At 40.2% G+C, this 24,627-nt stretch overlaps 1 long non-coding RNA gene and 1 pseudogene across 1 annotated transcript in view; one reads left to right on the top strand and one right to left on the bottom strand.

Moving 5' to 3' along the window:
- Positions 1–24,627, bottom strand: part of 4930405D11Rik (RIKEN cDNA 4930405D11 gene) — a 90,462-nt gene that overhangs the window by 26,604 nt on the left and 39,231 nt on the right. The window lies entirely within an intron of this gene.
- On the top strand, positions 7,173–8,978 carry Gm11516 (predicted gene 11516; annotated as a pseudogene).

Raw genomic sequence — 24,627 nt, 5'->3', positions numbered from 1 at the left:
AATGGAGTCTCACTGGATATACAATATCTAAGGGTAGGCCTCCTGTCCTGCAGTAGATGACCTACACAGATGATATCTTTGGATGTTGGTTTGGTTTGGTTTAGTTTGGCTTTTTGTTTTTGTTTGTTTCTATTTTTGTTTGATTTGGTTTTGTTGTTGTTATTTTTCTCATAATACTGCATGTGGGCAGTTTTATCCTACAGGTTTTTGCTTACATGCCCTGGTTCCTGATTGTGGGTTTTAATGACATTTCTGTGTGTGCAAGTGTGTATGTGTCTGTCTCTCCTCTGTAGGCTTCTTGTCCTTTTTCTTTGATTCTTTTTTTTTCTTTCTTATTGTTTGTTTGTCCTAATTATGGTTTGTTTGTTTGATTTTAGTTGCCTTTTTTTTTAAATGAGAGAAACAAAGAAAGAGCACAGAGTTGGATGGGGAGGGAGGTAGGGAGAATCTGGGAAGAGTTGGAAACTGTGATCAGAATACATAGTATGAAAAAATAAATACAAATTTAAGTTATAAATGTTCCTTCTGACTGCAAAATCAGAGCAACCTATGAGTGTAAGGAAGTAGGAAAATAGATCTGCTATGAAGAAGAGCATTTTTCAACAGCTTTCAAACAGCCTGAGACTATCAATCATAATTTTTAATGCAACTACTTTAGCCTAGCCTCTGAGAAGTTAGGAATTTGTGATATACAAATACATATGTATTTATATGTTAACATCTCTGTATGTCCTGTGTTAAATGCATATTAGAGGTTATGAAATCAGTATTTTATTAATAAAAACTTAGAGTACTGTACATACCCATCATTATAGGAATGACTGTCTAAATTTGGGTGATCCCCAATATGGAATATGATGTAGTCATGTTTCCAAACAAGCCATGTTTTTAGATTTAAAATTTTTTATCACATTTAGTTAGTTAGTTAGTTAGTTAGTTAGTTAGTTAGTTAGTTAGCTAGTGTGAGGGTGCAGGTGAAAGTCAGAGGACAACTTCTGCAGTGTGACTTTTGAGGGTCAAACTCACATCATGAGGCTTGGAAGCAAGTGGCTTTTCCCACTGAGCCATCTCACCAGCCCATAAATGAGCTATATTTTAAAATGTTACTTTGAAGTATATTCACACAATAAGCTAAAGTGAAAATGTTTTAGAATAAAATGGAGAGAAGCTGGAAGCAATCCCACTAAAATCAGGGACTAGACAAGGCTGCCCACTTTCTCCCTACCTTTTCAACATAGTACTTGAAGTATTAGCCAGAGCAATTCGACAACAAAAGGAGATCAAGGGGATACAAATTGGAAAAGAGGAAGTCAAAATATCACTTTTTGCAGATGATATGATAGTATATATAAGTGACCCTAAAAATTCTACCAGAGAACTCCTAAACCTGATAAACAGCTTCGGTGAAGTAGCTGGATATAAAATAAACTCAAACAAGTCAATGGCCTTTCTCTATACAAAGAATAAACAGGCTGAGAAAGAAATTAGGGAAACAACACCCTTCTCAATAGTCACAAATAATATAAAATATCTTGGCATGACTCTAACTAAGGAAGTGAAAGATCTGTATGATAAAAACTTCAAATCTCTGAAGAAAGAAATTAAGGAAGATCTCAGAAGATGGAAAGATCTCCCATGCTCATGGATTGGCAGGATCAACATTGTAAAAATGGCTATCTTGCCAAAAGCAATCTACAGATTCAATGCAATCCCCATCAAAATTCCAACTCAATTCTTCACCGAATCGGAAGGAGCAATTTGCAAATTTGTCTGGAATAACAAAAAACCTAGGATAGCAAAAAGTCTTCTCAAGGATAAAAGAACTTCTGGCGGAATCACCATGCCAGACCTAAAGCTTTACTACAGAGCAATTGTGATAAAAATTGCATGGTACTGGTATAGAGACAGACAAGTAGACCAATGGAATAGAATTGAAGACCCAGAAATGAACCCACACACCTATGGTCACTTGATCTTCGACAAGGGAGCTAAAACCATCCAATGGAAGAAAGACAGCATTTTCAACAATTGGTGCTGGCACAACTGGTTGTTATCATGTAGAAGAATGGGAATCGATCCATACTTATCTCCTTGTACTAAGGTCAAATCTAAGTGGATCAAGGAACTTCACATAAAACCAGAGACACTGAAACTTATAGAGGAGAAAGTGGGGAAAAGCCTTGAAGATATGGGCACAGGGGAAAAATTCCTGAACAGATCAGCAATGGCTTGTGCTGTAAGATCGAGAATTGACAAATGGGACCTAATGAAACTCCAAAGTTTCTGCAAGGCAAAAGACACCGTCAATAAGACAAAAAGACCACCAACAGATTGGGAAAGGATCTTTACCTATCCTAAATCAGATAGGGGACTAATATCCAACATATATAAAGAACTCAAGAAGGTGGACTTCAGAAAATCAAATAACCCCATTAAAAAATGGGGCTCAGAACTGAACAAAGAATTCTCACCTGAGGAATACCGAATGGCAGAGAAGCACCTGAAAAAATGTTCAACATCCTTAATCATCAGGGAAATGCAAATCAAAACAACCCTGAAATTCCACCTCACACCAGTCAGAATGGCTAAGATCAAAAATTCAGGTGACAGCAGATGCTGGCGTGGATGTGGAGAAAGAGGAACACTCCTCCATTGTTGGTGGGAGTGCAGGCTTGTACAACCACTCTGGAAATCAGTCTGGCGGTTCCTCAGAAAATTGGACATAGTACTACCGGAGGATCCAGCAATACCTCTCCTGGGCATATATCCAGAAGATGCCCCAACTGGTAAGAAGGACACATGCTCCACTATGTTCATAGCAGCCTTATTTATAATAGCCAGAAGCTGGAAAGAACCTAGATTTCCCTCAACAGAGGAATGGATACAGAAAATGTGGTACATCTACACAATGGAGTACTACTCAGCTATTAAAAAGAATGAATTTATGAAATTCCTAGCCAAATGGATGGACCTGGAGGGCATCATCCTGAGTGAGGTAACACATTCACAAAGAAACTCACACAATATTTACTCACTGATAAGTGGATATTAGCCCCAAACCTAGGATACCCAAGATATAAGATATAATTTGCTAAACACATGAAACTCAAGAAGAATGAAGACTGAAGTGTGGACCCTATGCCCCTCCTTAGATTTGGGAACAAAACACCCATGGAAGGAGTTACAGAGACAAAGTTTGGAGCTGAGATGAAAGGATGGACCATGTAGAGACTGCCATATCCAGGGATCCACCCCATAATCAGCATCCAAACGCTGACACCATTGCATACACTAGCAAGATTTTATTGAAAGGACCCAGATGTAGCTGTCTCTTGTGAGACTATGCCGGGGCCTAGCAAACACAGAAGTGGATGCTCACAGTCAGCTAATGGATGGATCATAGGGCTCCCAATGGAGGAGCTAGAGAAAGTAGCCAAGGAGCTAAAGGGATCTACAACCCTATAGATGGATAGATGGAACAACATTATGAACTAACCAGTACCCCGGAGCTCTTGACTCTAGCTGCATATGTATCAAAAGATGGCCTAGTCGGCCATCACTGGAAAGAGAGGCCCATTGGACTTGCAAACTTTATATGCCCCAGTACAGGGGAACACCAGGGCCAAAAAGGGGGAGTGGGTGGGCAGGGGAGTGGGGGTGGGTGGATATAGGGGACTTTTGGTATAGCATTGGAAATGTAAATGAGCTAAATACCTAATAAAAATGGAAAAATAAATTTACTATGCTTTTATAACACAATTACATAGTTATAGGCTTGGTATAGACTTGCATAAATAAGTTAAAATGAAAAGAACTTTAAGTATCAATTTTTGGTATTGTTGTTGTTTGTTTTTGTTCTTGTTGGGGGGTTGTTTTGTTTTGTTTTTGTTTTGTTTTGAGACAGGGTTTCTCTGTCTAGGGCTGGCTGTCCTGAGATTGTTCTGTAGACCAGGCTGGTCTCCAAATACAGAAATCTGCCTGCCTCTGCCTCCCACTGCCTGGCTAGTGTGTAATATTTTTAACTGAACTGGAAAAAGTGGAGCTTGGGTGAGAACAAGTTGACTTTAATTTAAACATTTCTGGAATGTTTAAATCATTATAGCAAGCATGCATTTCTCTTATCATTTAAATAATTCATATTTAATAAATACGCTTCAATCAGCAGACTTATGAATCTTTTTCTTTTTTGCTAATGGCTAAGGAAAAAGAGAGCCAATTAATTTTGTAAGATAACTTTTACCTTAGGCGTGGTGGTGAGGAAAGTCCTTTCTTTTCAGTGTTACATAAAGTCTGTGGGAGGTGTACGACCAGAGCACAGCAGAGAGTGTGGCTGCCTTAGGAAGAGAAGTGGGCAGTGTAAAGGCTTGAAGGAGGGATACAGCTCAAAAGAGTTGAAAGACAGGTTTCTAAGCAGAAGTGGAGTAGGCAGTGAGTTCTATTTTAACGCTTCATTCACAAGAAATAGTTTAAGCAAGATTGAAAGAAGAAAAACTGCAAAAAAAAAAAACCTTCACCCTTCAGAACACAGTTGAAGGATAAGAAGATACCATCTGTCTCATGCACTGTCACAGGAAATTAATCTCCTAGGGTATTAGCAAGTTCTGATATCTATATCAAATTCTTTTCTTTGAGAAATAACTGGTCAGAGTGACTCTACATGGTATAAGATGAAGCTCAGCTAAGCTATAAACACCAGCGGTAGAGTCAGCCTGAAGAGTCTGCATGTTTCTGGATGTTCCATAGGCAATCAAAATTATTGGCAATTAATAGCAGCATCTGAGGAGTAGCCTTCCTTTGGTGGTAGCAAGATGAAGAGAAGGATTTGTACAGGGAGAGGCTTAGCCATGATTCAATATCTCGAAGTGCCAAGTATACAACAGTGTAAAATAGTTATTGGACAACTCCAAGATTCACATTAGTATTATTACATTTTCCTTTAATAGATAAAAAGTTTAGACAATAAATTGTCCCATGCATTTGCAAATTCAAACAAATTATTCTAAGATTAAACTCATTGTATAGGGCTTATTTAGATAGGTGATGATAATGTCAAAAGCTGTTCCACTTAAATGTCCACTTTAGCCTGCTGTTCAACATGAAAGAATGTTGCCATTGGATGCTGTGATTTGAATGTGAAACATCCCCACAGGTCCATGTATTTCAACATTTGGTTCCCAGCAGGAAATGTAAGTTCAAACACTGTAGAACCTTTAGGACAAGTGGTTTAGCTAGCAGAAATGGTCCACTGGGAGTGGATGTGGAAAGTTATTATCTACTGGTTCAACACCAAGTTCTCTGCCTTTGTATGTGGGTGTGTGTGTGTGTGACAGAGACAGAGAGAGAGAGAGAGAGAGAGAGAGAGAGAGAGAGAGAGAGAGAGAGGAGTGTCTCTGTGTGTCTGTATGTGTATACAGTTGCATGTGTATGTAGAGTCTAGAGACCAATATCTTATATCTTTGTCTTCACTTACTCTTCCCCTCATTTTTTGAGACAGTCTCTTCCTGTACCTTGAATTCACCGATGTAGCTGAGCTGGTAGCCAATAAACTCTAGGACTCTTCCTGTCTGCATCTCTCCAGTGCTAGGTTTACAAATGTGCACCATGGAGACTAGCTTCTATGTGGGTGCTAAGAATCCAAACCCAGGTTCTCACTTTACCCACTGAGCCATATCTCCCACCCCTTCTGCTTCTTGGTTTGTTATGAGACAGCTCTCATAGGCTCCTGCTGTGAAGAGTTCTGTCATGCCTTCCCCGGCTGTGATGGGCAGAAACAGTGAATCCAAATAAGTATTTCCCCCTGTAAGTTGCTTCTCTGGGTATTTTTCCTAGCAACATAAAAAGTAACCAATGTACTCTATCATCTCAACCTGAAATCTATGTTTTCACATGTGAAGGTTTGTTGTAACTCTCCATTCAAATGCATAGGAAGCAGTAATCATCTCCATTTGCAAATTTTCTTAATATGATCTCCTCGTTGCACTTTCGGTAGTCTATCAATTACAACTTACTTTTATATTAGGAGGGAAATGATATGGGCTACTGAGGTGCTGTAGCCTACAAAGGCACTTTCCCCAAAAGCCTGGCAACCTGAGGTCAACCATGTCAACAATGGAACCCAGGGGAAAAGTAGAAGGGGAGAACCAACTCCACAAAACTGTCCTCTGACTTCCACACATGTGGCATGGCATGCAACCCCCACAACACACATGTACTTCACTCACACACATGTGCACATGCATGAGCTTGCACACAGTGCTCACAAAGGATGGACATAATGTATTTGTACCAGATCACCATGGGTACCTCAGAACATGTTTATATCACATGTAATCTTTATGAGCAAGAATTTTAGTATTATCTTGATTCTGCTAATCTGAACATTCATGCATTTATGTGCAACTCCCAGTTAATACTGATGATCAGCTAGAAACTTCTATCTATGAAGACAAAGTGAAACCAGTTAAATCACATATATGGTCCATGCTCTATTTTCTATCAATCGCTGGAGGAAGAACAGGTTTTGAGGTGAAAGAGATGATCTGGAACTTAGTTACTGTGTAGATCTTAAACGAGTAGCTCCGTTCTTAAAACCATGTTTCCTGCAACATTGTGGGCCTATTAATAAAGCTGTGTAGGTCCCCAATAGATATTTTAGTGATACAATTAGTTCAGCAGTGTCTACAAGATCTTTGTCAACTCAGTTCCACTATGACCCACTTGTAAAGTATACTTCATAAATATTGGCTATGCTTTTGAAGAGGAAAGAAGAAATTCACTAGCAAACAGCAAAGTCTTGTAGCCGCCAGTGGCCATGGATTACTAAATTCCTGAAAGGAAAGATGGGGTTGGATGGGAAAGGCAGTGAGAGAAATAATGAGCCAAGACAAAGTTCTCTGATCAAGGCCCAATGTTTGCTTATGAGTTTGAGCCTATAAAGGGGGAACACCCATCCCCTACCACGCCAGGATCTCATTGCTTTGTCAGGAAAACAGCTTCAGCCTATGAGCAGGTAGTGGCTTCTTGGAGGAAACTGCAGATGTGGCAGGACAATAGATCTTACCTGAGTCAGAAGATTCCATTCTAGGTAAGCTAGCAACTGTGGCAAATCAGGTCTGAGCCAACCTGCTCAAAGCCGGGGGTGGGGGAGGGGACACACACACAAAGTCTATATGCACCATCCAGTGCTCATGCTCAGTCAGAAGAAAAGTTCCATCTAGAAATATCAACGCTGCAAAGACAAATGCAGACATCATCAGGACCTGCTTGGGACCTTAATTTATGATGAAGATGCTTTTGGACCCAATGGGAGGAATCGTGATGACCAATGATGGCAATGCCATTCTTGGAGAGATTCAAGTCCAGCATCCTGCAGTAAAGTCCATGATTGAAATTAGCAGGACCCAGGATGAAGAGGTTGGAGATGGAACCACATCAGTAGTTATCCTTGATGCTGTCTGTGGCTGAGCATTTCTTAGAGCAGCAGATGCACCCAACAGTGGTAATCAGTGCTTATCGCATGACACTGGGTGATATGATCAACACTCTGAAGAAAATCAGTACCCCTGTTGATGTCAATAACTATGAGATGATGTTAAACATCATCAATAGCTCTATTACTACAAATGTCATCAACTGGTGATCCTCTTTGGCATGCAGCATTGCACTGGATACTGTTAAGACTGTGCAGTTTGAAGAGAATGGCAGAAAAAAAATGACATCAAGAAGTATTCGAGGGTAGAAAAGATTCCTGGGGGCATCACTGAAGACTCATGCATCTTACACGGAGTTATAATTAACAAGGATGTGACCCATCCAGTAATGAGCTGCTATATTAAGAATCCTCAAATTGTGCTACTGAATTCTTCTCTGGAGTACAAGAAAGTAAGTCAGACTGACATTGAGATTACACGAAAGGAGGATTTCACCCGAATCCTGCAAATGAAAGATGAGTGCATCCAGCAGTTGTGTGAGGATATTATCCAGCACAGGATATTATTCTGTGATGACCTTGTCATCACAGAAAAGGGCATCTCAGATTTAGCTCAGCACTACCTCATATGGGTCAATGTCACAGCCACTCATAGAGTCTGGAAAACAGACAATAATCACTTTGCTAGAGCCTGTAGGGCACGGATAGTCGGCTGACCCAAGGAACTGAGAGAAGATGATGTTGGTACAGGGGCAGGCTTATTGGAAATCAAGACGATTGGAGATGAGTACTTTACATTCATCACTGACTGAAAAGGCTCAAAGGCCTGCACCATTCTTCTTAGAGGAGCCAGCAAAGAGATACTCTCAGAAGTAGAACACAACCTCCAGGATGCCACGCAAGTGTGCCGCAATGTTCAACTGGATCCTCAACTGGTGCCTGGTTGTGGAGCCTCTGAGATAGCCGTGGCCCATGACTTGACAGAAAAATCTAAGGCCATGACTGGTGTGGAACAATGGCCATATAGAGCTGTGGCTCAGGCGTTAGAGGCCATGCCTCGGACCTGGATCCAGAATTGTGGGGCCAGTACCATTTGTCTGCTTACCTCCCTTCGGGCCAAGCACACACAGGAGAGTTGCGAGACCTGGGGTGTGAATCGGTGAGACTGGTACCTTGGCGAACATGAAAGAGCAGGGTATTTGGGAGCCATTGGCTGTGGAGCTACAAACATACAAAACAGCAGTGGAGACTGAAGTTCTGCATCTGTGGATTGATGACATCATCTGTGGCCACAAGAAGAAGGGTGATGACCAGAACCGGCAAACCAGGGCCCCAGATGCTGACCAGGAGTGAGTGCTGAGCAAGGTGACTTCCAATCACAGAACCAGCAGTCTCCCCTTTCCTGAGCCAGAGTTCCACGAATGCTGTGGCCATCTTTGTTTGCGAAGGATTAGGTTGAGGGGCAGACCCCAGACTGTCCCATCTGGGTTTGCAAAAAGCACTGGCTCTCTATTGTAAGCTTCCCATTTAATTTGCTTCCAATGATTAAGTTATTTAAAAAAAAATCAAAGTCTAGAGCCATAACCTTGTCAAGCAGTATTGAGATAAAGAGTAGATCATAGGATGAGGAGGGTCACACATGCCTTTAATCTCAGTATTCAGGAGTTGTAAGCAAGTGAGTCTCTTGTGAGTTCAAGGTCAGCTTGGTCTACATATCAAGTTGCAGGCCAGCCAGGATTTTGTAGTGAGAATCTGTCTATAACTAAAAATCTAACTAACTAACCAAATAAATAAACAAAGGAAGGAAACAAGGGAGGAAGAAAAGATTGAAAGAAGAAAGGAAGGAACAAAGAAAGAAATCATCTGACTATAAGAAGTAGTAGAAGAAAGGGGAATTCTTGGCCTTTGACATCTTGAGGTCTAAAGTATTAAAGGTTTAAGGCTTGAATGAGAATCATGGTGTCCAGATTCATCAGCTGATACAGTCTGAAGACAGTGGAAAACACTACCTTCAAGCTTTTCCTGTTAACAGTGACTGGGATGCTGAAATGATGCGTATTTTCAAAGGATTGTCAGCACATCTAAGCATTCTTAGCTGCTGTATAACATGTCTCTGTGTCTTCTGGCACATGGTTTATCATCTCAGACACAAAGAAATACATCAACAAGGTGGACGGAGAATCTAGCCTAGAATGAATATTTTATCTCAGATAATCCACAGAGACTATTACTTATCATTGAACTCTGAAGAGCATCATCTTAGGATGGTGTGCATCTCCTAGTTCCACAGGGACTGGGGGATGATCCATCTCAAACCATCGGCAAGAAGATGGAGAAGAGTGGCAAAGGACAGAAAAGAACAGAATGAGAAGAGAAATTGAAAGGAAGGGAGAGAAATCTATTCTTGTTAAATGAAGGCCAGAGAGTGCTTGTATACAGAGAAGGGTGTAGGAGAAAGCACAGGCAGGTGAAGGGACTGCTCTGTAGGTTTCTCCCTCTACAAGGTGACCTACTCCTTATCTGATTATGAACTTGGCAAATGTTAGCATCAGTCTCCCATGTACATGAACAATGTGTACTCAACTACACAGCATTCCACATCTTAATTTCCTTAAAACAGCATTCTGAAAATGAGACAGGTGCCAGAAGATTAATTCTAATAATCAGGAGATATTGATGCAGCCCTAGTTTCTATACTTAATGGCACCTGGAGGGTTTCTTTAGTTGAAAATTGTATGGAGATGACAAAATGAACTTATTAAAAATGATCGAACTAGCAAACTACAATGTGACTGAGTGTTATAAATATAACTGGGAAGTACACAGTGACTTCTGCTTTATCATCCAGCCCAGCTAGACTAAAGCACTGATAATTCTTAATCAGCTGGGTATCTAATGGAGTAGCTCTGGTCAAATTGCCTTTGGTCCTCGGGACTCTCTTAAGTACTGCATGGTGCTGTCAATCATTCTGTTTGTTCTTCTTGTTTGAGAGATTTTCTTAGTGCTCAGTTTGTATGTTTCATCAGAGTGCAGTCCTTAAGGAATGACTGGTAAAAACAGGAGATGATAATGTCCAAGGGTAATGTATTTTTCTCCCAACATACTGTGGGAAAAAAACACTGCTGGCCAGAGCTTCTGATATTGCCGATATGTTTCTACAGCTTAATTACTGAGATGGGACATTTTTCTAGGAACAATTCCTTCTAGAGAATTAGGAATTTCTATACATATAGGTCATAATGTCAGGAAATGGAAAGAAAATCGGTTGGTTTTTTCCATTTAATTTTCATCACTCTGTTCACTTTTCTGATTGATTGATTGGTTGGTTGGTTGATTGATTGATTGATTGATTTCTTTTTTTTTAAGACAAGAGTAGTTCCTATCTACCAGGAAATAAAACTGAACACGAACTTCCTCTTTTATAGTACACTGAGACTGCCTGTGTAGCTTCTTAAAACTTCACCCATGCAACATTCTAGGGCTCTAACTGAGAAGTTGTTTTCTATTCAGCATTACAGGGAAGAAACATAATATTTTACTAGATGCTGATGCTAACATAGAAATGCAAATTAGAAGACTCAGTGGTTAAGCACTTGCCATCCAACTAACAAACCCAAGTTCAGATTACCAGAAACCTACTTAAATGCTGGGCGGGCACCACAGCCTTCCTGTAATTCCAGTTTCAGAAAGCAGAGGCAAGAAATCCCCGGAGCAAGCATGTTAGCCATGACAGCCACATCCTGAGCTCTGGGTTTGACTGGGAGACCATGCAACGATGAATGAGGCAGAAGGGCCCTGTAGGATGGTTCTCAACCTCCCACACAGGTGTAAACCCATACACATACACAATCACATGTATCTAGATACAACCATGTGCATGCACTTGCACATGCACACGCGAGCTCTCTCTCTCTCTCTCTCACACACACACACACACAAGCACACAGAAAAAGAAAATAATAATTCCAAGTGAATATTAACATTTTCGTCAAAAATTATTTTAAACAGCATCTGTAGGTGTTAAAGACTGTAACTTGACTAAACACTATGGGAATTCTAAAGCAAGGAAAGCCATGAGATGTGTGCGATGCTAAAAGGATTTATTGTAAAGACAGGATTTCACATGCCACTTTATAATGAAGAGTTTATTTGTCTCTAAAGGTTTCTTGACATCTGCCCCTGACAATCTGAATTTAAAAGAAACATCTCTTGCCCTGTTCTTCATTTTTTTTCTTCTTTATCTCTAAACCTGGAATCCTGATTACCCAGAACACCATTGATAGAACTATAGCTCCTGAAGAGATGTGCTAAACATGAACCCTTAAGAGATAAGAGAAAAATCATCTCATTGTGTAAAAGCAGAAATAGGGTCAGAGGCTGAACTGACAGGTTTCCACCTTAGCCCCGCAGCAGACATTGTGATGTCTAAAGAGAACCAGTTTTAAACATTGGTTTAGGCTGACTCACTACCAGGGAGGTCAAGTGCTCAACTGCCCAGTCAACAATAATTAGCAATGTCTGTGGGCTAGATGTTCCAGTCTCGTCCTGTTACTATATTTGGTCTGTCACCAAAATCAATAATAATACATGTAATTGGCCCTTACAATCAACTACTTATGTTCCAACAAATGTTTGAAATGTTGTGGTTTAAGAAACAGATCAGTTGGTAAATTGTTTGCCTTGCAAGCATGAAAACTTACATTTAAAACAACCAGGATTGGTTGTATGTACTGGTAATTCCTGTACTAGAGTGGTCCACAGGCAAATCTCTAACGATCACTAGACAGCAAAACAAAGCTGGATAGTGCCTGAAGAAGAACATCTCTCCAGGTGCTATAGTGTCCTATTGTTCTATAAGTGGTATCCTGAGAAATCAGGATTCCAGGTTGAGAGATAAGGAAGACGAAACAGGGCAAGAGAGGTTTATTTTAAATTCAGATTGGCAGGGGCAGACATCAAGATGTCCTTTGGCTTCGTTATGCATGGACACAACGATGCACATGCACACATAAGAACACACATCAGAACACACTGAGGCAGACAAACATCTTTGAAAGCACAGAATAAAATGATGCAAATTACAAGAGAGACCATGTGGCTCCACATGTTGCATGCCCATTACAAAGTACTGCTTTCCCTCTCTGAGTCTTGATGGGAAAGATGAAAACTGAAAGCAAGTAAGGAAATGACTCATCCCAAGTGAGGGCTAACTCCAGCTTCAACCACTTTCTCCCCATGTTCTATTCAGAGCCTGTGAGTGGCCACTTGGGCATCCAGAAAGAGAAATGAAATCTGAGTGTCTCATTGGACTGGATTTCACAACACAATACCTGATGGTGTTTGTGCTTAATTGTCAAAACAAGGTTACATGTTATAGCCTCTAGAAATTAAATCAAGCCAGGTTAGAGGGACTACAGGACAACTGAGGCCATGACAATTTGATTGACAGCACTCAAGCTTTTTATACCTTTTTCAAAAGACAGAATATGGTGCCAATACAGTTGTAGTTGCCAGGATACAAGGATGCATTTGCAAGCCATGCAGGGTACACAAGATTAGCATCTAAAGCCAATCATCCAGTCAAGCGTCTGCTTCCTTGGCTTCCCAGGGGATAAACAGAGAAACACAAAGACGCCTGAACATGTCACTACGTGAGGGATTACATTAGTCTGCCACAAACTAGAAGGCACATGGATTTTAATCTCAAAACCTATAACACATGCCTTTCAAGGTGGCTAGGCCAAGTCAATTCCATGGTTTCATGCACCTGACACTTGGATTTTGATACTCAAATAAAATCAAGCAAACAAGACTACTTCGCACCAGTGCCTGATATTCTGTCTCCTTTGCCCCCTTTTAGGTTTTTCTCTTACAGATATTATTCTTGACTTCTTTATATGAACTAACAACATCCTGGAAGTTCAGAAGGCACAGTAAAGCATTACAGTAGCCAGGGGAGGCCAGCATGATTTTTAGGTGAAACAGATGGGCAATCAAGGGGTTTGAGAGTTCTCTTTTTTCTTTCTGGATTTTCTGAAGGGTTTCTCTGAGTGCGATAAGCAAACTCAACCTTGAAGAGTTTGTTTGATGCAGGGCAAAGCTCTGCCCTCTGCCAGCTTTTCCTGCCCATCCATCCTCACCAGCCCTCAGAGGTGCTGACCCAACAGAAAATCCACAGCACCTTCAAACAGCAGAAGGGTCGTTTGAAAGCTGCTGAAGGACACAGCTAGGAAAGGTAAACACGTTAAAATTCACTTACTTTATTATGCCTGGTCCTAGGACACAATCTATGATTTTTTTAATTCTAAAATCAAGGTATTCTACATGAAAAAAAAAAAATTCCATGCATGTCACTACCAAAATTTAGCTGAATATTATATTTCTTCAATCGTTTTAGGAAAAAGTGAAATAAACATGCTAGGCAAATTCATAGCACCATGAAAAAGCCAGATTCACATGCTCAGGAAACAGTATTGACCAATAATTAATTCATCTTCTTCTGAGATTATTAAAATTATTTATGATACCTTTTGGCCATAAAACAGAAAATATAATCTTCCCTTAAAATAACTATATATTCTCTTACCCTAAAGCAGTGAATTATCAAAATTCCTTCTATTATCTGGGTAGGGACCTCAATCAGTAAAATGCTTGTGATGCAAAAATGAGAACCTGAGTTCAAATTCAAGAACCTACATAAAATGTCAATCGTAGTGATAGGCACCTATAATCCCACTGCTGGTGTGTATACACAGGCAAATCATTGAAGCTTATGGGCTAGCCAGCCTACCAGGGTCAGTGAACTCCAAATTCAGTGAGAGAATCTGTCTCGAAAATAGAAAGATGGATGAATAGGTAGATAGGTAGATAGATAGATAGATAGATAGATAGATAGATAGATAGGTAGATAGGTAGATAGGTAGATAGATAATAGATAGATAGATAGATAGATAGATAGATAGATAGATAGATAGATAGGGTAGAACATGGCTGAAGTGATCCAATACATACCTCTGGCCCTCAAACACAGCCATACATTATTGCTTAAACACATGAACATACAAGTGTGCATATATACATATTCAAACAATTGTCTGCTAGACTTTGGTGTAGAACTTTTTTAGAAGGCTTTTCTCATCATACTGGTAAAAGTAAGTACACACCAAACAGACTGAGTACTGGTGTAGAAGAGTAAGTTACAGCACCCACAGCTCCCTGAGAAGATATGGGTTGTTGATGCTTAAATATGTAGCTAAGCCATTGTCTCAGCTATAGATTCCTTCTGCTGTGAAGAGACACCATGTCCGAGGCAACTCTTAAAAAGACAAGCATTTAATTGGGACTGGCTTACAGTTTCAGAGGTTCGGTCCACTATCATCATGGCAAGAAGCATGGCAGCATGCAGGCAGACATGGTCCTAAAGGAGCCAAGAGTTCTACACCTTGATCTGCCGGCACCCAGGAAGGGGCAGTCTTCTTCAGCCAGCTAGGAGGAGGCTCTTTTCTGCACTGGATGGAGCTTGAGCACTAGGAGACCTCAAAGCCCACCTTCACACTGATGAACTTCCTCTAACAACGCTAAACCTCCTCCAACAAGGCCATATCTTCTAACAGTGCCACTTCCCATAGGCCAAGCATATCTAAACCACCACAGCCATATATCATTAAAAGCATTTCTCATCGGTCCATGCTTCAATTGCTCTAGACATATTCATTAATAAAATCAATAAACGTATTAATTAATAAACTCAAGGAGCCTTTCTTGGGTCCCATTAGAGAAAGAAAAAAAATTATAAATATACTCAAATGTTTCAACTTTTGATAGGAAATAGATAGTTTTCTTCAAAGTGTAGCTAATAAGTAGATAGTTATTTGTGAAACTGTAAACATCAAAATAGAAACTAGACCATAAGCCTCATGGTCTCCTCATACTGTGAATCACCAAATGAGACAGTTGGGACAAAGATAGAAAATACTCCAGCCTATTCCTATTTAGACACCAGCTCCATACTGAATGACTACCCCACTCCAAATCAGATAAGTAGTATTTAAATAATATGTCTTCAAATATCCAGAGACTCTATGGTAGTATTGGAGAAGGGATGAGAACATAAATTAAGGGTAGATAGGCAATAGCCTTCCGGATGATACCACATTTCCACAGGAAAAACACCAAAGACAGAAAACAATGCTGAAATTCACATTGCAGGCTGAGAAGTGCTTATAAAAAAATCTTGGTGGCTTTTCTTTGGATTTATTGTTATTGCTGATATTGTTTTTATGTTCACCATTAGTTCAGAGTATCATGAACAGGCCCTGAGGAGTGCGATAAGATGCCAGCTCAGTTTAGCCAAACTAAACCAGATAAATTGCTGATAGAAACTGGAAACTAGGCTGAGACTGGGCACATCAAACTGTTCTTGAGCTATAAATCTGAGACGAGAATTCAATCTCTATTCAAAGGAGCAGGAAACACTGAGAGAAACCACACATGCTCAGAAGCAGAGTATCAGGACAACTTTCCCATTCAGGAATGAATGCGTTGAACCTTAGTGTTCTTGAGAAATATCATTATAAAGTGCTGCAGAAGCCCAATAATGAAGAGGCCTGATTGGAAGGTCAAACATTTGCAGCACTTATACCCTGTGATGCTTAGTGGCTCATGCATGAACAGACCTCAGCTATCTTACTTTGTAGCAACACAAATGTGTTTCTTTCCTAAAATTATCTAAGCAGTAGAAAGCCATTTGTCTGTCTGATATGCCTTCTCAACCACTTTACATTAAGCTAAGGACAAATGTCTTCACATATGCTAACCTCAAATATGTCTCACCATGGAGCATATCAATTTCTAATTTTACCCAGCCTTATTTTTTTAAAGTGGAACTATCATACAAACATTTTAAAATGTATGTTCATTCTTCAATATCTAGAGATAATTTTGTTAAAAGTCAGCTCTAGGACTTTAGGGACTGTATAGACAAAACATTTTCTTGCTTCTGATACTGCCTTATTCAGCATCTTTCCTCTGAACTCCTTACACAATTCCATCTATGAGGATGACGACCATGGTAGCTGATAGCTGTAAAATAATCACCTCATGTATCTAAACTCTGTCTCTGTGTCCCGTCCTATCCCTCTTAGTATAACTTTCCACTCTTACAGGCTCCATCATCTGTCGCTCCTCTTCTGTCTCTCTCATGATGGCCTGTGACCTTTCTCTACTTCAACCCCAGCTAGCCAGCTCACAACTTTTCATCCCTATGCTCTGGTATACTACATCTATACTCCCCATACCCTCTTAATCCTAGCTTTAGTGGAGCCTGGGCATAATACCAGAATTAGAACCTATGTGATTTTTTCCTCCCAAGTTTCTGCTCCATGATGGTACTTTTACTGCCAATCATTTTGGAAAACTTCCTTCTCATGGTGCTTTAGAAGTCCACGGTAGTGCCAAAGCTCACCATGAACCCTGTCCAAAAGCCATCAGTTCTCCACACTGATCACTTCCACCAACCCACTTCCACCTCCTGGACAACAGCCACTCTTTCTCAGTTGTCTCCACAAAGGACTGTGGAAGGACCTTCCAATCCTCTTCTCAAATATGGAGTTCATATCCAAGTACAGCTTTTTTTTTTCAGTTTTGATCTCTGAGTGATCCATATTTTGTTCCATCTTATACAACTTGGTTGCCAAATTCCATACACTGTGCCAAATTTCACTGTGCTTGGTTGGCATGTTCCTCTGTCTCTGGCCTGTGTTTCTTAATTCCTATTGCCTTCCAAGAAGATTTTATTTTGAAATACAAAATAATTTCTGGTAACAAGTATCATATTTAAACACATAAAATATTTAATTTTTTGTTATAAATAATGGCAAGACTAGACCACATATAATAAGAAATAACCCAGAAACTTAGTATTCAGATTTCTTATGGTATGCCAGACATTTATAAAAATGTTTGGATCTTTCTCTCTCTCTCCCTCTCTCTCTCTCTTTCTCTCTCTCTCTCTCTCTCTCTCTCTCTGTGTGTGTGTGTGTGTGTGTGTGTGTGTGTGTGTGAGACGATGCATATGTGTTTGTACATACCTAGATGTGTGCCCACATATAGAGCCCCAAATTTGACACAGTTGCTGCACTGGCTGGTTTTGTGTGTCAACTTGACACAAGCTGGAGTTAGCAAAGAAAAAGGAGCCTCCATTGAGGAAAAGCCTCCATGAGATCCAGCTGTAAGGCATTTTCTCAATTAGTGATCAAGGGTGGGAGGGCCCACTGTGGGTGGTACCATCCCTGGGGTGGTAGTCTTGAGTTCTATAAGAAAGCAAGCTGAGAAAGCCAAGGGAAGCAAGTCAGAAAGTAATATTCCTTCCATGGGTTCTGCATCAGCTCCTGCCTCCAGGCTCCTACCCTGTGTGAGTTCCAGTCCTGACTTCCTTTGGTGATGAACAGCAATGTGGATATGTAAGTTGAATAAATCCTTTCCTTCCCAACTTGCTTCTTGGTCATAATATTTTGTGCAGGAATAGAAAACCTGACTAAGGCCTTAGTATGTTACTCTCCATGTCTTGTTTGTTTGTTTGTTTGTTTGTTTGTTTGTTTGTTTGTTTTACCAAAGTAGAGTACTTTGCTGAACCTGGAGCTTGTAGGTTCAGATTTGCTAGGAAGACATCCGGTCCTGGGGATCCCATCTCTGCCTTTTAGGTGCTATAATTATAGGTAGCCACCACACCTGCTTGGGTTTTTGTATTGAGTGCTGGAGGTTGTAATTCCTGCCCTGACATTTGTACAGCAAGTGCTTTATCCCCTGAACCATCTCCTCATCCCAAATTCTTTTTCAGGTGAGATTTGTGCCCTGAGGAAGAAGGCCTGTGCCACTTATCTTGCTGAAGAAGGAACATCACAAATCACCCCCTGAATCAAGAAGCTCTGTTATTATCAAAGACACATGGAGATGTACCTGGTGGCCAAAGAGGGTATGTGCTTAAGGGCTGGGACAAGAACACAAGAAAGATAACGTGTCTCTGCTTCGGTGTCAGAGCAGTGCAAAGGGACACAAGAAAAAGGTCAAAATAGCAATGAAGAGTCTAGCAACTCTTCTGCAGCTACTGCTTACTTTTGTTTCATTCATTCTTCTGTGGTAATTGGGTTGTTGGACTTAGGAAAATAAAATGCTTTTGATAGTCCATGTGCATACACATGAGTGTGGTACCAACTGCAGGTTCATGGTGGCCCTGGTTCTGTGCGTATTTGAGTGGGAACCTGCTATGTCTGAGAATATCAGAAACAAAACTCTGGGGCAGAAAGTTAAGGGGCTGTGCCTCTCTATCTCTAACCTTATAGCCCTAAGTCCAAAAGGTTGTATAATTTTCCAAAATAATATCACCAGCTGGGTACCAACTATGAAAATCTGTGATCCTGTGAGGACCAATTCACACTCAGCTATAGCAATAAGCTATAGATTTTTTTAATTAGGTATTTTCCTCATTTACATTTCCAATGCTATCCCAAAAGTCCCCCATACCCTCCTCCCCCCACCCCCCTACCCACCCACTCCCACTTTTTGGCCCTGGTGTTCCCCTGTACTGGGGCATATAAAGTGTGCAAGTCCAATAGGCCTCTCTTTCCAGTGATGGCCGACTAGGCCATCTTTTGATACATATGTAGCTAGAGTCAAGAGCTCTGGGGTACTTGTTAGTTCATAATGTTGTTCTACCTATAGGGTTGCAGATCCCTTAAGCTCCTTGGGTATTTTCTCTAGCTCCTCCATTGGGGGCCCTGTAATCTGTCCAATATCTGACTGTGAGCTATAGATTTTTAACTACGACAAAATTAAAGAGAGAATGAGTATTTATTAGAAAGCTCTTGGGTAGCTCACATAATCAATGGGATGGCTGGAGAAACTGGGCTGCGGCTAGCTTTGGATAACAGGCCTAAGATGTTTAAGCCACTAGAATACAGAACATTAATATTTGTTTACAAATTTTCATAGTACTATAGAACTAAAAAAGTTTGTAAGCTCTAGCCTTGGACAGAATAAGGAAGGCTAGAAAGCTCACTTTATTTACTGTGCCCAAGAATGAAAAGTAGCCATGAAGCAGCCATTTCTCAGCAGTAAATTGGAATGCTATTACAAAAAAGTAGTTCAAAGCTGTACAGTGGAGGCTGAGTTGCTGAACACACAATGGCCCACTGCATAGCCCAATATGTTTGTTATTCTTTCTGCTCATATGTTCTTCAGATATTCAGACCATCAGGAAGTACCACCCTGCCTACAAAACAGTCCACAGCATTCTTGCAACAAGCAAAAAGGACATGAGGAAAAGTGGAGATGTTGCCTTCTTTGTCCTCCCTCATAGGCTGTAACTTGGACTAAACTCACTGGGTTCCTCCTGTCTCTGGTTACGAATTCAATGCTTGTCAATTTCAACAAATTCTCCTTAGAAGGCTTTTCTACTTCACTGGAGATTCTTCCAGGAAAGGTGAAAGGTCTTCTACCTCAGCTACATATATCTCCTGCTAGTTGGGCCCAAAGTCTCTCTAGCCAGCCTCTTGAAATTCAAGACCAAATTTTAACTATGTCTCGAGAGTGTGTGGGAAGAAAACCTGTGGGAAACAGCTTGGTCAATAAGCTGTAAATTAGCAGGGAAGAAAGGAGAGCTGCACAGGAAGAGAGCTCTTGAGGTTTGTAGCGCTTCCTTTTAAGGCTCCTGATAAGAAGTTAGGGATGCTCTGCAGGGAAACTACACAAGGCCAAGGAAGATGGTTCAAAGGACCAGAGAAAACTGTCTCCAAGCTTATGTTAGTCCAGGAGTAACTTGTGTCCCCACCAGAAGTAATAAAGGCCCAGCAATGCATCCAACAGAGGGCAGACTGCTCTAAAAGGAAGCGCTCACTAGTAGTGAAGGAAGAGTATCCACCACCTAAGAGCTGTCTGATTTCACCTTAGAAAGTGTGAAGGACTAAATAAAAAGTTGGAAAAGCAGAAAGTGTGAAGGCAAGCCCCTAAGTATGTTTCTGTATAATTTTATTATAAAATACAAAAGGGAAATCCAAGGAAAACCTATATATAGAATTTTAATCTAAATGAAAAATATGCTTAAAACATCAAGATCACTTGGATATGTCTAACACAGTGCAGAGAAACAAATGCACAGCTCTGATCACTTACATTAAAGTTGAATACAGCCTTAATCACCTCAGTTGACTTTTAGAAAGACAAACAATTGAATTAGAGGCTGGAGTGATGGTGCAAGAGCTTAGGAGTACTTGCTGCTCCTGCGGAGGGCAGGAGTCTCATTCTTGCCAGCCATATCTTGTGGCTCACTGTCACTCGCAACTCCAGTTCCATGGGATCTAGCACCTGTGTGCACACACAAGTGTCCATGCACACACACACACACACACATATGCACACATATACACACAAATGCACATATACACACCACAGAGAGAAAGATTAATAATAATAATTAACAACAATAATAATAATAATCCAAAGTTATCAGAACAAAGAAACCAGTAAAACAGAAAACAGAAAGCCAAGATGAGACTGAAGAAAAACAAGACAAGTCCCTGTAAATTTCCAAACAGAAGTGATTTATATCCAAGTACCAACAAGGACAAAAGACAGCAGATACAACTGAAAGACACAGCTACATTCAGTAAATAACCTGTAAGAAGAAAAGCTGCCAACTTAATAGCTCGTAAATTTGATAAATTATATGTAATAAATAAATTCAAGGAAATACACAAATAACTAAAAACCACTCAAAAAATAATTAGGTACACCAAACAGTGCCATATCTACAAAAGACATTAAACTTGTAGCTCAAAACATTTCTACAAATGAAACACAAGGTTTACATGTTCTTACATATAAATTCTATGAAACATTTAAAATGAAAATAATTCAATTCTACAAAGCCTCTTCCACAAAATTGAATGCAGGGGACGGGAATACCACCCACTTAACTATGTAAGATCAGAATGTTCCCCTACCAAAACTACAGGGAAAAAACTTCAGGCTAATATTGCCAATTTCAGATATAAAACTATATGAAGTAAAAACAAATTAAACCCAACAATAATTAAAAGTGAAAATGCATCATGAACTAAAGTATTTACCCTAGTATTACAAGATTAGTTTAAGATTTAAAACTCAATTAATGCACTTGACCATTTACACAAAAACTTTTTTAAAAGACCATAAATCTAAGGTCAACCTAGGCTATATAGAAAGACTCTTTCAAAAATATTTTTTAGTACTAAAACTAGGATGTGAGAATAATTGATACAGAGTAATTCTGCATCAAGTTGATGCTTTTACCACCAAGGCTATGCTGGTCCAAGTGGGCAAAACCACAGATTTTCGTACAGAAAGCAATTATTTCTTTTTTATATTCATTTTGCTATATTGGAAACATGCTTCAGGGACTGGAGAGACAGTACCATGGTTAAGAGCACTGGCTGCTCTTCCAGAGGACCTGGATTTGAATCCCAGCACCCACATGGCAGCTCACAACCAACTGTAACTCTGGTTCCAGAGACTCTGTGGCCCTCTTCTGGACTCCATGGGTACCAGACACACACAGAGATAAATGCAGGTAAAATAACTACACACACACACACACACACACACACACACACACACACACACTAAATAAATCTATATTGTAAAAATTATTTGAAAAATATATTAAAAAAATTAATTTATCTTGAAACTAAGTAAGTTTAAAACTCTTCAAATTATTAAACCATTTGTATAAATAGGACAAAGTTGAAAATAATAAAAATACATGTCAGGAAAGGATGATATTGTAAAATACGTTACCTAGTTAATGTGAGTTAATTAGATCTACACATATTGATATTGATGACTCTCAAAGGCATGTTTGAGTAAAACTAAATCAGTACAGGTTCTAAAACCATAAAAGAATATCGCATATGGATATTAAATCCTTTTTCCTTACTAAAAAGTGAGGACTCACAGGCTGTAAAGATTCACACAAATTTACAGTGAGGATTGCCTCTGGCAAGAGGCAGGATCAAATGCGGCAAAGACAGGCTTCAACATGAAATATTAGAGATTTATCAACTCCATATATGTTAATTTGTATCGCTGGGACATGGGTGTTTAGTAATAATATACACTTTGTTTTGTTTTTCACAATTTCATTTCTTTTTCTTTTTAAATATTTTATTAGGTATTTTCCTCATTTACATTTCCAATGCTATCCCAAAAGTCCCCCATACCCTCCGTCCCACTCCCCTACCCAACCACTTCCACTTTTTGGCCCTGGCATTCCCCTGTACTGGGGCATATAAAGTTTGCAAGTCCAATGGGCCTCTCTTTCCAGTGATGGCCGACTAGGCCATCTTTTGATACATATGCAGCTAGAGTCAAGAGCTCCGGGGTACTGGTTAGTTCATATTGTTGTTCCACCTCTAGGGTTGCAGTTCCCTTTAGCTCCTTGAGTATTTTCTCTAGCTCCTCCATTGGGGGCCCTGTGATCCATCCAATAGCTGACTGTGAGCATCCACTTCTGTGTTTGCTAGGCCCCGGCGTAGTCTCACAAGAGACAGCTACCTCTGGGTCCTTTCAGCAAAATGTTGCTAGTATGTGCAATGGTGTCAGCGTTTGGAAGCTAACAAAATTACTAAAACAAAAAATGTATTGGACATTGGTTGGCTCAAAACAAGATGATAATAAAACAGAAAGTAGAGGCAGAAGTGTTAAGTAGCACCAAACAGCAAAAGACAAAGACCTGAGTTAGCTGTGATTTCTGTCATTACACCAATTGAATTGAATTTTGGGGTTCTCTAGGGAAAGGAACTTCCCTCCCCCCCACACACACAGAGCTGTTTGCTTCTGTGGTCAAGAGCGAGATTACTGAGAGGAAAAAGGTTGTCATTGAGTGGCTGACAGCATGACTCTTACAGCTCTAAACCATTGTAGGTATTCAACGCCTGGAGCGGCTGGCGGGAATCTCAGCAGAGCGCTTGATTCTGCCCTACCTCTAAGTTTCTTGGCCCATAGCCAACTCCTAACCAGGTCTCAAGCAAGAACTAACGGGTATTCCTAACAGCCCTTGCAATTAACACAGGGCTTCAGCTCACTTTCTGCAATACTGCTTTTCCTAGTTCAACATAGGCCAGCACTAGAGAATTTTAATACTTGCCCATGGAGAGACATTTTTACAAATAAACTTCATAGATTATCTGCAGACCCAAACCCCTCTGCCTTATCTTGACTTCTCCCTATGGTTCCTCAAGGCCCGGGACTTCTGAATCCTTGGAGAGCGCAGGAAATTGCTCGGCTCGGATTTCCTTCTCAGCGTTTTCTCATGCGTGACTGTTCCAGTCCAGAGGAAGCAAAGCACCCTTTGATTTGAATTTAACTGATGCACATATCCTAATAAATCTTTAGTGGGAATAAACACAGAGGGAAAACGGACCGAGAGCTTGAACCAGCCGACTATGAAGGCTGCATGCATCCCAGTTCGCCCTTGATTTAAGACTTTTCAATAGAGGAGAGCACGAACTGGAACCACAGTCGTTAAGTGATTCCAGGCGTGCTTCCTAAATTTGGGGTTCCAAATACTACCACGAAGCTTTGCCACCCAGTCTGTCAATTAATTTCTCAAGCCCATAAGGGATTAGAGAGAAGATTAAGCCATATGCTGTTGATTCATTTGCACTTAACTCCACAATATGCTGCTTGGAAGGAAGATTCGGTGGGTTCAAAAAAAATTAAAAAGATGGGGGAAAAAAAAAAACCTTTGAAGTGCTTTTTTTAAATACTATTAGAGACTTATTTGCTTCATAATAGTAAAGATGATTTTTCCCAAATGTAATTCGTCTAATCTTCCTTAACACCTTAAACCCGAGTTAAAGTCAGAAGTACCTGTGCTTCAGCTGACAGCGCTCTGCTCGCGGCTGGGAGGCTCGGGGATGCAGGCATTTCTAAATGGAGGATTCCAGTCACTCCACCAGCCCTCTGGGGTAACAGCTAAGACCAGTGTTGACAGCAATACATGCAAGCGCATGCACTCTGCACCTCTTTCACCAACAAGTTCTTTCCCACCATTTTGTAAGTTTTTTACATTTATTCTATAGAGATGCCATTTACCCTTGGTCTTACATCATCTGTTTTGAGTCTTTGCTTTTATTTATTCTTAAACTTCACACAAAGGTGTTTAT

The sequence above is a fragment of the Mus musculus genome, chromosome 11 (genome assembly GCF_000001635.26).
Source record: "Mus musculus strain C57BL/6J chromosome 11, GRCm38.p6 C57BL/6J".
Taxonomy (NCBI): Eukaryota; Metazoa; Chordata; class Mammalia; order Rodentia; family Muridae; genus Mus; species Mus musculus.
Note: the sequence above shows the minus strand (reverse complement) of the source record. Positions and strands in the feature narration are given on the sequence as shown.